At 36.6% G+C, this 15,890-nt stretch overlaps 1 protein-coding gene across 4 annotated transcripts in view; it reads right to left on the bottom strand.

The window, feature by feature from the left end:
• LOC149791935 (V-type proton ATPase 116 kDa subunit a 1-like) overlaps window positions 1-13,371 on the bottom strand; it is a 139,215-nt gene extending 125,844 nt beyond the window's left edge. For 3 of the 4 annotated variants that reach the window (XM_089970458.1, XM_089970454.1, XM_089970457.1), the window contains exon 1: window positions 13,066-13,371. The gene's annotated coding sequence lies outside the window, so the exon portion shown is untranslated. The remainder of the gene's footprint in view (window positions 1-13,065) is intronic. The other variant, XM_089970455.1, reaches the window with a different exon arrangement.
• Between the last annotated feature and the right edge of the window lie 2,519 nt (window positions 13,372-15,890).

Below are 15,890 nucleotides of genomic sequence, written 5' to 3' on the forward strand. Positions count from 1 at the left end.
CCAGCTAGTGTTCTGTAAAACAAACAATGGCAAACATTTGTATCTGTGGTGTTTTCACAGAAAAACTTTTAAATCTGCATCATTGTCCAATACATTTACATTTTAATTTGAAAGAAATTATAAGTATAAAACTATAAATTTTTGATTATGAAAAAATAATAATTCATATTTGCATTGTCTGTCAACATATCTGATTCCAGTCCCTTCTATTAGATTTAATGATGGAGGGTGAGTTGCCAAATCAGGCAGGGGATTTGTGGGACCTCCCCCAACATGGATACATTACTTTTTTAACGTAGCTGGGTGTAAAATAAAAGTTGTTAGGTAAATCACCCAACTCCTGGCTGATAAGAAAAGCCCTGTGCATCTATGATCAGCAATTGAGATAAAATGGAAAATTATAAACATGTGGCCAGTTAGATGAGAGAGGTATTTGGTGTTTTATGGCATAGTAACACAAGTAGGTTATTTGCCATAAAAGGAATCTGGAGTAAAATGTCTTGCTCAAAGACTCGTCACAATTATCCTGATCTAATTGCAGGATTTGAACCCAAGCCCTTGTTTTCTCCATGTCCAGCATGCTAGCCATTGATCCACCATGGCTCCTGCCTCCATTAGTCACCTATTACAACATGTATTATGGCACATCAGGCCTATTCTACATAACCACGCCTGTCCACTGAATTCCATAAACAATCAACATGCATTATGGCACATTGGGCCTATTCTACAAAACAATGCCTGTCCACCCAATTCCATAAACAATCAACATGCATTATGGCACATCAGGCCTATTCTACATAACCATGCCTGTCCACTCAATTCCATAAACAATCAACATGCATTATGGCACATCAGGCCTATTCTACATAACCATGCCTGTCCATGGAATTCCATAAACAATCAACATGCATTATGGCACATTGGGTCTATTCTACATAACCATGCCTGTCCATGGAATTCCATAAACAATCAACATGCATTATGGCACATCAGGCCTATTCTACATAACCATGCCTGTCCATGGAATTACATAAACAATCAACACGCATTATGGCACATTGGGCCTATTCTACATAACCATACCTGTCCATGGAATTCCATAAACAATCAACATGCATTATGGCACATCAGGCCTATTCTACATAACCATGCCTGTCCATGGAATTCCATAAACAATCAACATGCATTATGGCACATCAGGCCTATTCTAAATAACCATGCCTGTCCATGGAATTCCATAAACAATCAACATGCATTATGGCACATCAGGCCTATTCTACATAACCATGCCTGTCCACTCAATTCCATAAACAATCAACATGCATTATGGCACATCAGGCCTATTCTACATAACCATGCCTGTCCATGGAATTCCATAAACAATCAACATGCATTATGGCACATTGGGCCTATTCTACATAACCATGCCTGTCCACCCAATTCCATAAACAATCAACATGCGTTATGGCACATCAGGCCTATTCTACATAACCATGCCTGTCCATGGAATTACATAAACAATCAACACGCATTATGGCACATTGGGCCTATTCTACATAACCATGCCTGTCCATGGAATTCCATAAACAATCAACATGCATTATGGCACATCAGGCCTATTCTACATAACCATGCCTGTCCATGGAATTCCATAAACAATCAACATGCATTATGGCACATCATTCCTATTCTACATAACCATGCCTGTCCACTCAATTCCATAAACAATCAACATGCATTATGGCACATCAGGCCTATTCTACATAACCATGCCTGTCCATGGAATTCCATAAACAATCAACATGCATTATGGCACATCAGGCCTATTCTAAATAACCATGCCTGTCCATGGAATTCCATAAACAATCAACATGCATTATGGCACATCAGGCCTATTCTACATAACCATGCCTGTCCACTCAATTCCATAAACAATCAACATGCATTATGGCACATCATGTCTATTCTACATAACCATGCCTGTCCATGGAATTCCATAAACAATCAACATGCATTATGGCACATCAGGCCTATTCTACATAACCATGCCTGTCCATGGAATTACATAAACAATCAACATGCATTATGGCACATTGGGCCTATTCTACATAACCATGCCTGTCCATGGAATTACATAAACAATCAACATGCATTATGGCACATCAGGCCTATTCTACATAACCATGCCTGTCCATGGAATTCCATAAACAATCAACATGCATTATGGCACATCAGGCCTATTCTACATAACCATACCTGTCCATGGAATTACATAAACAATCAACATGCATTATGGCACATTGGGCCTATTCTACATAACCATGCCTGTCCATGGAATTCCATAAACAATCAACATGCATTATGGCACATCAGGCCTATTCTACATAACCATGCCTGTCTATGGAATTCCATAAACAATCAACATGCATTATGGCACATCAGGCCTATTCTACATAACCATGCCTGTCCACTCAATTCCATAAACAATCAACATGCATTATGGCACATTGGGCCTATTCTACATAACCATGCCTGTCCATGGAATTCCATAAACAATCAACATGCATTATGGCACATCAGGCCTATTCTACATAACCATACCTGTCCATGGAATTACATAAACAATCAACATGCATTATGGCACATTGGGCCTATTCTACATAACCATGCCTGCCCATTTTATTACATAAACAATCAACATGCATTATGGCACATCAGGCCTATTCTACATAACCATGCCTGTCCATGGAATTTCATAAACAATCAACATGCATTATGGCACATCAGGCCTATTCTACATAACCATGCCTGTCCACTCAATTCCATAAACAATCAACATGCATTATGGCACATCAGGCCTATTCTACATAACCATGCCTGTCCACTCAATTCCATAAACAATCAACATGCATTATGGCACATTGGGCCTATTCTACATAACCATGCCTGTCCATGGAATTCCATAAACAATCAACATGCATTATGGCACATCAGGCCTATTCTACATAACCATGCCTGTCCATGGAATTACATAAACAATCAACATGCATTATGGCACATTGGGCCTATTCTACATAACCATGCCTGTCCATTTTATTACATAAACAATCAACATGCATTATGGCACATCAGGCCTATTCTACATAACCATGCCTGTCCATGGAATTCCACAAATAATCAACTGGAACATTTCCACACATTTTTAACAAAGATAATCCAATGAGTGATACCCTGATTTAGCCATAGAAAATTCATGCAACTCTATTATCATAGTTCCTTTGAGTGCTGAGACTGCCCTTAATTCAAGCCACAATTTCCTCACATTCTAAAATTATCAAGCATTACTGTTAAAACTCCTTCGGTATTTATTTTACTACTGATGTAATTCAATATTCCATTCACAATACAAATTTGTATGTAATACTGACAACAATTGTTTGCAATGCTGCACTTTCAAGTTTAAAGAACAATTCAGTTTTAACAATTATGACTGGCTACTTCAATGTAAGTGCTGAGAATCCTAAAGGAAATATATATTTTAATAAAAACCTCATTACTTATCTGATTCTTTGCTATAGGTGTCATAATGTTTATAAAGTATGTTAGAACAAAATTAATAACTGTTACCCATCCAGTGTCCCTTGTCACGGCAAACACAAGGTTTTATTTAGATCAAGAGGATCTTGGGCCTTTATGGTCCAGCTCAGATACTCCTTTATCTCAATCAAGTGGCATGATTCACTTCCTACATGGGTATGATTTATACAACACTAAAAAGACACAGTCAAGGTTTAATCTGATAATAGCTTCCTATCATGGGAGAAGATAACCCAACAAATACAGATCAGCCTTGAACAAATCCTCCAATGTACAACGGCCTTGAAGAAAGACATACTAGGCAAAGCCATGTAAAAAGAGACGCTACATGTACTTGGCCTACGTTTCATCAAATATTTTAGCCAAGTACAGATATTTCATAAATTCTGCAGAAACTCCATTGTCTCAATATATACAGATTATGTTCATTCCCAAGTAACAAATCAAAAGTTACAAGTCAAGCCACATCCTCAGGCAATTTTGAACTTCTAAACTTTGATAATGAATTCAACATGTCGAAAGATTTTGACATTTTGACCAAATATATAACTCTGCATTATCAGAAGGAAAAAAAGAATTGTTTTGCAAAGCTATGACTTGAGCAAATACCATATGCTGCTAGCCTGGATAATTTCAAGATCCATGGAGTATAGGAATAATTTTTATATGTGTCAACTATGTACAATTGTATGTACAAGTAACAAGCCCAAAAATAATTGCTACTAGAGCATGCTGATTATCTATAATCATTGACCTCTTACCCCAACACCATAGCTTTGATACAATACTTCCTGTAATCATTGAACTCTTAGCCAAATACCAGAGCTTTGATACAATACTTCCTGTAATCACTGAACTCTTACCCCAATACCATAGCTTTGATACAATACTTCATGTATCATTGAACTCTTAGCCCAATCCCATAGCTTTCATACAATACTTCCTGTAATCATTCAACTCTTAGCACAATACCATAGTTTTGAGACAATCCTTCCTGTAAGCGTTGAACTCTTTACCCCAATACCATAGTTCTGATACAATACTTCCTGTAATCATTGAACTCTTACCCCAATATCACAGCTTTGATACAATACTTCCTGTATCATTGAACTCTTAGCCCAATACCATAGCTTTGATACAATATTTCCTGTAATCATTGAACTCTTACCCCAATACCATAGCTTTGATACATACTTCCTGTATCATTGAACTCCTAGCCAAATACCATAGCTTTGATATAATACTTCCTGTAATCACTGAACTCTTACCCCAATACAATAGCTTTGATACAATACTTCCTGTAATCACTGAACTCTTAGCCCAATACCAGAGTTCTGATAGAATACTTCCTGTAATCATTGAACTCTTACCCCAATATCATAGCTTTGATACAATACTTCCTGTATCATTGAACTCTTAGCTCAATACCATAGCTTTGATACAATACTTCCTGTAATCATTTAACTCTTAGCCGAATACCACAGTTCTGATTAAATACTTCCTGTAATCATTGAACTTTAACCCCAATGCCATAGCTTTGATACAATACTTCCTTTATTCTTTACCTCTTACCCCAATACCATGGCCTTGATCAGGTATGATGTTGATTACAATGACGATTACAATTACATGTAATCCCAGAGGACAAGCAATAACAAGATTTTCATGATGGCCATTGTGACAGCCATATCAGGACCCAGATCAGCACAAATTTCATTTAGGCCTAATAAGAAGTCTTTTAGTAAAACAGGACTAATAAGAAGTCTTTTAGTAAAACTCCAAGGTGATGTGGCCATTCATTCAGGAGGAAAGTGATAATATTTTCTAAACGGCTGCCATGGTGGCCATACTGTACATCAAATTGGTACTATTTTCATTTAGGACCAAATAAACAGCAGCATTTTCATCTAGTACTAACTAGATTATGGGATGAATGTGTGTGTCAAGTTTCTTGGCAAGCATCCATGTAGTTCTTTTGTAGTAATAACAAACTTGTGCTAATAGAGACAGATACTGGATGACAGACAGACCATTCCATAAGCTCTTCTGGTGTATGATCAGTACAGCTAAAAACTGGTTCAGGATCAATATTAATACATTAAGAGAAACTGTCAATATAACTGGTAAAGAGCTGATGAAGCAAGAATTACACCGACGTACAGTTGGTTACAATATAAAAATGAAATAAGTTATTAACATGCCACACTTTCCTTTTGCGGTGTTCCAAACACTTGGCAAACAATAACTGATTTGTCCAATCAGTTAAGAAATATATATATAATCCCAATACTTTCCAAGACTTCCAGGTTTTTCTTCAAATATCCTTGATTAGTACAAAATAGTAGCTAGCTACACCATAAAAATGGCACTAACCTACAATATTACAGGGGGCCCCGAGTGGCAGAGTGGTCTAAATTGCTCTCTGTTACGGATCACTGCCATCTCACCTCTGTCTGCATGGGTTCAAGTCTCGGGTTCGACCAATGTGGGTATGTGAGAAAGCTTGTCAGTAACTTCTCGTGGGTCGGTGGTTCTTTCCGGGGTTTTCCCGGTTCTTCCTCCACCATTAATACTGGCCGCCATGTATAGCCTATCGTGTGCTGAAAATGGCGTTAAACCCAACAACAACAACAATATAACAGAGACACAAGGGGCTCTAAGATCATTCATCAACCCATCATCTAAATTTCATAGCACAGGATCTTTGTGGTTTAATTTATGATATCAACAGAGGGGTGTTGCATATGTAATTAATCATGTTATAAGCTATTCAGAGATCTCAGAAACGCTTAATAACGTGTATTTGGACAAAAAAATTTGATTGGGGAAGCAGAAAATCACCCATGCAGGAGTCCTTCATACGCACTTTTTTGTTGCAAACAGTTAAGTTTCACAGCACAATAAATATGTTCTAATCACTATGAAAAATGAAACAATAATTTTATTTAAGTTCATTGCTGACTTCCTTTGATCAAAGGTCTTTGGCTTGCTTTGATGAAGGTTCATGTGTTATTGAAGGCACTGCTAAAGGCTCTCTTTGAAGGACCAAACAAATACCCATTTGTTATTGCTGCAGCAACATCGAATCATTATAGAACATTGAGACAGATTTTTTTATTTGCTTTGTATATATCGGTGCTTCAGAGGTAATCAGTTTTCTTTGAAGTTGCAGGTAAACTATTTTTTTCTGTTACATATTTTTTAATTGCTGTCCTTGGGTTGACTGTAGTCATTTCCCATTTTTGCTTTCTGAGGTTGTCAATTGTAAGTAGTCAACTGTATGGCTATTTTGGTTGTATTACAGCAGCCAGTAACAAGGCCAGACAACAAACTAAGCAGATTATGATATTATAATGCACTGTTGGGGTGGTTTGTCAATATGAGACAAGGATTTGTTTATGTAACAATAGATTCCAGTACATTTTTAGATCCAAGTTTGCAGGGACCTGCCATGGTGCCTTTGAATTTCTTCACTCCAAAGCCAAGACTGTATATACAGTTTTTATCAGCCAAAAATGTTGCCACCAAAAAGTGAATTATAACGTAGTTAAAGAACATGATATTTGTACATGATAACAATTTTAATACATAGTTTTGTTTAACAGAATAATAAATGATTACAAATAAATAAAACGGACAAAGTTTTGTGTCTGTTTATTTCTGGCATTTTAATGGACATTTAGCCACTTCAACATGTTTCTGGATGGGACTGCAACTTTTGCTGGTGGGACTCCAAATAAATATTTTCTCCAATAACAAGATTATCTAGTCCACTACTGACCTCAGTTCACAATTAGCATTTTCTAAAACAAAAACTATTACCTGACTAAAATTTACAATCCGGAATGTTCCAGATGTTTACAAGATAAAATCTAAGTTATAAAAAGAAGGTCTGTTACTAAAATTATAATACTGAATGTGGAATATATCTAGGTAGGCCAGGTATATGTGTAGGGGAACTCCAATAACCGAGTCCTGGACCCAAATAAATATGTTTACACATTGCTCACAAAATCCAATAGCACAGCACCCGGAACCCCACTAATTTTAGACAGGCCCATCCTGTATTATAAAAAAGGTGCCAGTAAAAAAAAATGTAATTTTCCTGAGAAAATTTTGATCCACTGATGAAATGTGTAAATGTATTTTCAAGATATTGACATACCTGCCATAACATGCTAGAATGTAAATCAGATCACCATTGTCTTTCGTGAAACAGATCTAAAATTGAAACATGGCATGTTATGCTAAAAAACGATTTTGATCTCCCAAATCCCCTGACACAGGAGTGTTTTGAGAAAACACAATTTTCTGTAAACAGCACCACTTTCACATGTATCATGTATAAACAGTAAAACATCATGATTGGGCAGTTTAAATAGTAGCAATTAAACGCAAAGAGGTCAGGTATTAACCACCATTTCACATTGTGCTTAACTGATTGACAAATAGCTAGTGAGAATTGTCTGATGGCTGCAGTGGGCGAGCCCACTGTGCTAATTTGCATAGGTAGTATCAGGAAGTGGAACAACCCGCTATATGTAATCAACGAGATTCTAGATATATGTACAATAACAAAAGTTATTTCATATCATTGCCTTGAAAGAGAATGTTTAAGCCATATGTATATTTTCAACAAATTCGTGAACAGCAGCAATGTGTCTTTGAAGTCACAATTTGCTGCATATATAGAATGCAAAGCATGATAATTTGTCAGAATAGTGTTCAAGTGTAATTAATTTTTTAAGCCAATTTAGGATGCAATTAGCTATCAGTAAAAGCCCAACAAAAATAAATTTGAGAACTCTTGGTTAACGAAGTCTTACAGTTACACTGTGAAGCATGCCAACAGAAAAAGAATAGGAGGTGGAGCTATTAATTCTTTGCACATACTGCAAACAACACATCGACATGCGTCAACTTGGTTCTGACCAGGATTCACTCAGAGAATCCAGCAGAGAAGTTTTAACACCAGGACCATCCAGTCCCTAGTGAGACTAGTGATGAAGACTAATGATACTGGCATTACTTTCAAACCCCTTTGAACCCTATTGAATTTATATTCAAATTGTAGCTAATGCAAACTTGTGTGACAATATTAAAAAAGGGTTAATTTTTGGGCATGTGGAAAATGGAAACTGGGCTTGTGCAATTTCAGTCAGGTCTTGTGAATTTATTTAAGTCACATTCCCAGGACCCGTGTCTAAACAAATTTCTTTGAGCACTGGTTTACATCTATTAATAATGAACCAAACATTAAAGCCATAAACAAAGAGAATAGTTTTGCTATGTATTAGTTGTACACAGAATATATAAAAAAATCAATTATTCAGGTCAAGGAGAAAAAGAACTTGATTCTGGACAAGGTCAAGACCAACATACAATCTTACATTATCAATAGCATATAATGAAGAAAAAACCCATAAAAAGACAACTAACAAACAATGCAAATTAAATATACATAACACCAAGCAAACATCATAAGAAGTCTTTTAGTGAAAACCCCATCTTGATATAACCATCCATTTAGGTGGATTAGCGGTAATAAGATTTTCAAGATGGCCACTCTGGTGGAAATACCAGCCATCTGATCTGTGCTAGGACAAACTAGACAAGGCATTTATATAATATTTTGAATTTAGTACATTTTATTGTGTGCATGTCATTTGGACTTTTAACATAGCTCTAACAATTTTTCAGTCATGTCTCTATGATGTCTGTAGTGTGGCAGTTTATAGTGATGTCTAGCACAGGGGCATCATCCTGCAGACATGTGGCATCATGTCCAACCCAGTCATTTTATCCTGACACCAGTCCTAATACTTACTCTTAATGTTAAGAGCTAAGTGAGGCAGCTGCTAGTACTATTTTTATAAGTCCTTGGTATGACTGCCTGGATTCAACCCTTGACCTCCTGCATCTGAAGCAAATGCTCTAACCACTTAGGCCACTGGAGTGGTCTTACAATTTACTGAAGTGAGTATAACATGGCTAGTATCTTCTTTTTACCAGTACAATGCTGCCAACTGTTTAGCTGAGCAAGATCCATATACACCTCATCTATGTGGTGGCCATTTTGGATGACTGAGTGGTAGCATTATACATATTATGTACATGTATGATTTTGCAATAAACAATCTACATTATTTTCTTAGCAAAATACTATTACAAAAAGGATATATATATATATATATATGACACACACACACACACACACACTTATGTTGGGGGCCCTGAGTGGCAGAGTGGTCTAAAGTGCTCTCAGATACGGATCACTGCCATCTCACCTCTGTCTGTGTGGGTTTCGAGTCTCGGATTTGGCTAATGTGGGTATGTGAGAAAGCTTGCCAGTAGCTTCTCATGGGTCAATGGTTCTTTCTGGGGTTTTCCCGGGTTCTTCCTCCACCATTAATACTGGCTGCCATGTATAGCCTATGGTCTGCTGAAAAATAGCGTTAAACCCTACAACAACACTTATGTGGCATATAATGAACTGATTACTTTCTACTACAGCAGGTTGAGCTGTGTCCCACAATAAAATTTGTACCACAGTATACTGCTGTATTTCTTAACTGAACCAACCAAGATGATGTACCTCAATTATATTAGGGACCAACAAGTTAATTTCCTGGGGCAGAGGGCTGACAAATGTTGTAACTTTCTGTCAGTCAATAGCTGGAAAAATATCTTGATTTGATTTATATCAACATATATGCATTACCAGAATATTCATTGCAATTTTTTTAAAATAATTATCTTGAGATAAAAGAAAATAAAATAGCACATCCAAAAAGAAAACGCACAGCCCCACCAACCCCTGAACATTAAATGCTCAGCACCTTATAGTAGATGAAAACTAGAACGTTTGACAATAACATCTTCAGTATGGAAGCCTGCAGGACTTCCTGCTTTTGAAAATTGGTGGTCCTTATCACAGAACAAACTGAAACTCATCCTTCTCCTTGTTATGAAAATTATTAGACCTGCATTAGTATTGAACCCTGGATGATTAAAGTTTTACACTATAGCTGACACCCTGTGAAAGATATTGTGCAGACATTAGATAACTTGCTGATAATAAAAAAAAGTATTGATACTGTAGCCACTATTGATGTAATAGGCAAGGAAACTCTGCATGGCTTGTCAACACCTAAGCAAGATATTTATCAGAGAGGGCCAGAAAACATACAAAATACTTAATATTTAGAAGACTTTAAGAAATTATGTAAAAATCAATCATACAACTGAAAATATTAATTTGATTCACGGTCATACAAGAAATACAGGTATCTAACACATTAACATAAGCTAGTAAAGAACTAAAAATGACATTTTTTTGTTTTCAATCCTAAATTTGCCCATTAGTTGGAGTTGGCCAAAATATATTTCACAATGTGACATGTGCTAAATGTGTGATTAAAGATTATGAATATAATTATATTTGTAATATTCAAAAATAATTTGTGACAAATACAACTGTTTTGTAAAAACAATAAAAATAATTTTTAAGTATTTTATTATGTAAAAATGAAAACATGATTTTAATATCATTAAATTCATAACAAGATTGTTCTGGAATTTCCATACATTCCTTACCAAAAGAATTTACCAAAGTATTAGTATAGTAAAAAAGTACTGTGGTATGCACCAACAGAAAAAAACCTGCTGTAAACTGGTAATAACATGCACCTCTACTTTCTACACATCATTATTTAAATAATAACATGTCAGTAATAAGTATGTGAGATCGATTCATAAGGGGTCGACTTAACACAGATTTTTCCAGTGGATAGTTTATACAGAAAACAACTTGTCCTGTAGAAAATCAACCTGCCCTCACAATCAAATTTAAAAATGACTTAGGAACATTTAACTGACCCCACAAGGCTGCAGTTCCCATTATTATTCAAAATGTTAATTTTGCAGTTCAAGAAAGCAGACGGTTAACTGAAGAGGCAGAAGTCAGGCATTTAAAGAAGCTGACAAGAGTCAAAAAAAAGTTTATTTTCATTCTGATATTATGGTATATGTTTGGAATGATTTGTATGCATTTTTTTTTATATTATGCACTTGAATGAGTTTTATGAATGCTTTGCTATTTATTTGTGATGGAGTTTTCTGCCCAAATATTGACAGACTAATTGCTGCTCACTAGTAATTAATATATTTATTTTGACTGACCATACTTTTATGGGAAATAAAATCTCTCTTCTTTTGACTCATGACATTATTTGCTTTCCATGCATGCATCAGCAATTAAAAATTTTAGGTCAATAACCAATAGATACACATGGATCACTACTACTAACAACTCTCAACTTGCAGTGTTCACATGTCTTGCTAATCTGATTACCAGTATGCAAGTACTACTCATGCCCGACTAATTCAACATTTATCTTTTACCTCTCACTGTTTCCAAAATTTTGCTTAAATGTCCACAAAAATTAAACCAAGGCAGAGTCACATCTTTTGCAAATAAATGAGTATATTTCTTCTGTTAGTGATGAAATACAAATCAACAGATCTTACCGTTTACATGGAGCCTCAATTGCATGATAATAGAACTTCTGTAATTTATAATTTCTACTGCTCAATTATTGGTGTTTCAATGCAAATTGAAGCTCCCTATTTGCACAAACAATCAGACTACCTGACGTTCATTTCTGGTTTCTACAATAGTGTATATCAGTAATAAATGTCATCTGCATCCAATATTTGCAATGTCTAATTATAATATTTATAAAACGAACTGAACAATTAAACACTGGGAAGGGACTTTTGTACACATGTGTTCAAGTGATATAAATCCAAAATTACCGAATTATTGAGATTTTCAATGACGGCGAACTACAGAACATGTACTGCTTAAAACAGTTGAACACAGACTGGCCCAAGCAAATATGGCGACCGTGTTGCTAAAGAAACTCCCGTTTGATTAGAAACGCCAAGAAATTTACAGTATTGGGACCCCCTGGAGAAAATCAGGTTAGAAATTATAAATCAGTGGCATGACTAATTTTTTTGCATTTTTGTTATATCCTTGATGCCTTCTGTTTTTTTATATATTATTTTTATGAACTGGATGTATGATATAAACAAACTGGGTGTTTGATAACATTATATTACCACAGGAGTCTGACGTTTTATCAATAAAGTACGGCGAAATCTCTGACAATATGAAATCCCCTTATCGGTAATTATATTACCGATAAGTTTTATCAACAAAATACGGCGAAATCTCTGACAATATGAAATCCCCTTATCGGTAATTTTGTTACCGATAAGGGGATTTCATATTGTCAGAGATTTCGCCGTACTTTATTGATAAAACGTCAGACTCCTGTGATATTACCCTCCCTCCTTCGTCGACGAAACTATGTCTGCATTGTTTTTGCCACCATTCCCCGGCATAAAGATATTTATCCTTACTGACATCAAACTGTTTTAAACATTATATCAAAATACCTTTTAAAGAGTGAAACTGCACATCTGTACTTTAAGATGTTACTTCTTCCTCTTTTTCATGCAGTAACAGTTTCTGGAGTGGATTATTGATTATCACGAACCTTGCGAGGCATAATTTATGATGCTGCAATCGTTCCGACGACGTAGAGTTCGAAACATAATGTTATTTTTTCCACTTGCTGAACACTAATACATGTCTGAACAATTTAGTACTTACACTAGATACATCATGTTTCATCACTATAAAGTCATTTTTCCTTCACAAGAGAAAATGTCGGTTTGACAAATGGCGAGATCACACGACAATTCCTAATTTAACAAGGGACACTACTCTTATCACGTAGTTACTTACCCTTGTTCTCCGTTGAAATCAAGTTATTTACTTGTTTCTTCTGTCATGGTTACTCTCATTTCATCTATAGTGGCAAAATAACATGTACTTTCTTTAAAACATTTGTACTTATTTTAGCAGGATGATCGGGAATCATTTCGACTGCAAGAACAAACTTAAAGACCTAATAATGTTTTCTACCTTAAATATTTTCAGCATGCTTTTTATGTTTTCTAATTTCATGGTGTTTGGATTTTGTAATCATATCATTATATATGTTTTTTATGCTAATGTTGTTGTCTAATAGTGGAATTCGCTTAGCGCTTCTAAAGATTAGGCGCTATACCAAGTCCTCATTATTATTATTATTATTATTATTAAATTAAATATAAATTGTTGTTTAAAATTTAACACAATCTTAATTATTGAATGCCTTGCACCTTACCTGTTATCAAGAAACTTCCAGACAAAAATTATCGATCGCTATTTACTTTCACAACAGTTACAGTGTTTTTTCAACCATTATGTCAATCGTACGTACGTGAGAACAAGTCCCAAAACAATGAATAAAATATCAGATAGACTGCTCCACTCAAAACCTAGGGACGTTTATTGCAAATTAAAACGAGACGACTCTTTGAATGATCCACACGACTTCCAACAAGTAAGGAACAAAGATATCGTGTGTGTGTGTGTGTGTGTGTGTGTGTTTAACGTAACTTTAAAAAAACAAACCTTCAGTCATATCGCTACGATGTCTGCAGTGTGCCAGTTGATAGTGATGTCTAGCACTGAGACATGTGGCATCATGTTCAAAGCTGAGCGCCAAGCGAGGCATCTGCTATTACCTTTCCTAAAAGTCTCTGCGTTTGTCGACGTCTTGTGACAAGAACAAGTAAAGGGAATGAAGTGAACGGGGTTATTTATAGTGGAAGAGCGGATCGAAACGGATTGAGATTTTTCACCAATCCCAATACGCGTTACAAAATTCAGTCACAGTGTGGAGTCTGTCTTCCAATCGGAAGAAAGCAACCTGTGACGTCACATTTCCGTCATAGGTGCGCTAGCGTCTGTGCACCGTGAATCCATGCGACAGAGCTTTGAAACATGCCCGAAACTAAGAAGACACTGAATTGGGGTGCACCGGCCGTGGAGAAGAGAAGCGATGGAATATCAGCGGCTACGAAAGTCAACACAGTATAGTAAGGTGGGCCACCCTAACGACAATGGAAAACCCACTCAAAAAGATCGTGGGACAATCTGGCGACAAGGGGAGTTAAGCATGGGGAATTTAATGGGCCACACAATGGAAATCTCAGTCAAAAAGGTCTTGGGCCACTTTGGCGTAAACGGTTATTTTACATGGGGAAATGTAACGTGGAGTGAATGGGGAACTGAACATATCGACAAAGGATTGGGCTACTTTAGCGTCAATGGGACCTTAACGTTAAAAATGGGTATATCAAAATTGGCGTCAGTGGGAATTTAACATGGGAATGGAACCTAGAGGTCCATGGAAATTGAACATTGGTGACATCATGGGTTTATAGGGTCATGGTACGTATGCCTTGTCCCCAAGTAGGGCACAGTCTCAGCAGCTGACAAGCACTTTTCTCCTGTGAACATTGCGTTCTTTTATGTTGGTAACAGGCAGGACTGAAAAAATGCGCTGACAAGCATGGCAATGCGCTCGTTCTTGTCCTTTGTCCAGACAGGGTTGAGAGGCCAAACATCCTTCACATTTCGATCCACAATGCTTGTGTTGCTCTCAATTTGTATAGCCATATCCACATTTCTCACAGTAATATCTGTATCCCATGAATACAGTGATACTGGTAATGGTATCGAAATGTTCATCTTGATGATAGACGTGAATGTGTATTCCGTCTTAAAAATTTCTGCCTCGAAACAACAGAGGTCCAAGCACTTCTTGAGTATGCACTTTCAACGTGTAGCGTGGAGCCAAGACGTCTTGCAATCTTTGCATTTCTGGAATGCCACAGGGTGTGTCTTTGGATAGCCCTGCTTGCTGTGACAGGAGTTCTGCTTCTCTTCGTTGTTTGGCTCGGTCCGAGCGTTGAATAGTTTTCAAGGCTTTTTTCAATTCTAACGTGTCGTTCTTGTCGGTATACGTTCGTCCCACCATGTTGGCACGGACTAAACACATCTGGTCTTGATGATTGTTAATTCAGACAGGGCTCGTTTTGGTGCTACGAAGATCGTCCACCAATAACACCTTTTTGCGTCCTGTCACTTGGGGAAGAGACTCGTGAGTCCTGAACAGTGTTGCTTTTCCATCGGTGATGTGAAACTTGTCGGTGGATTGTTGCACGTGTTGAATCTTTTCGATGATTTTGGAAGGTGTCATTTGTGATGGGCTGCTAAACTGGATCCAAACAGGGGACTTCAAACCGTCGTGATGAATGGATAGTCTCAAGCGATCGTCTTCTTTTGCTTCACATTGTCGTTTCAGTGTGGTTAACAAAGAATCCCA

The sequence above is a fragment of the Sinohyriopsis cumingii genome, chromosome 9 (genome assembly GCF_028554795.1).
Source record: "Sinohyriopsis cumingii isolate HCF-2022 chromosome 9, ASM2855479v2, whole genome shotgun sequence".
Taxonomy (NCBI): Eukaryota; Metazoa; Mollusca; class Bivalvia; order Unionida; family Unionidae; genus Sinohyriopsis; species Sinohyriopsis cumingii.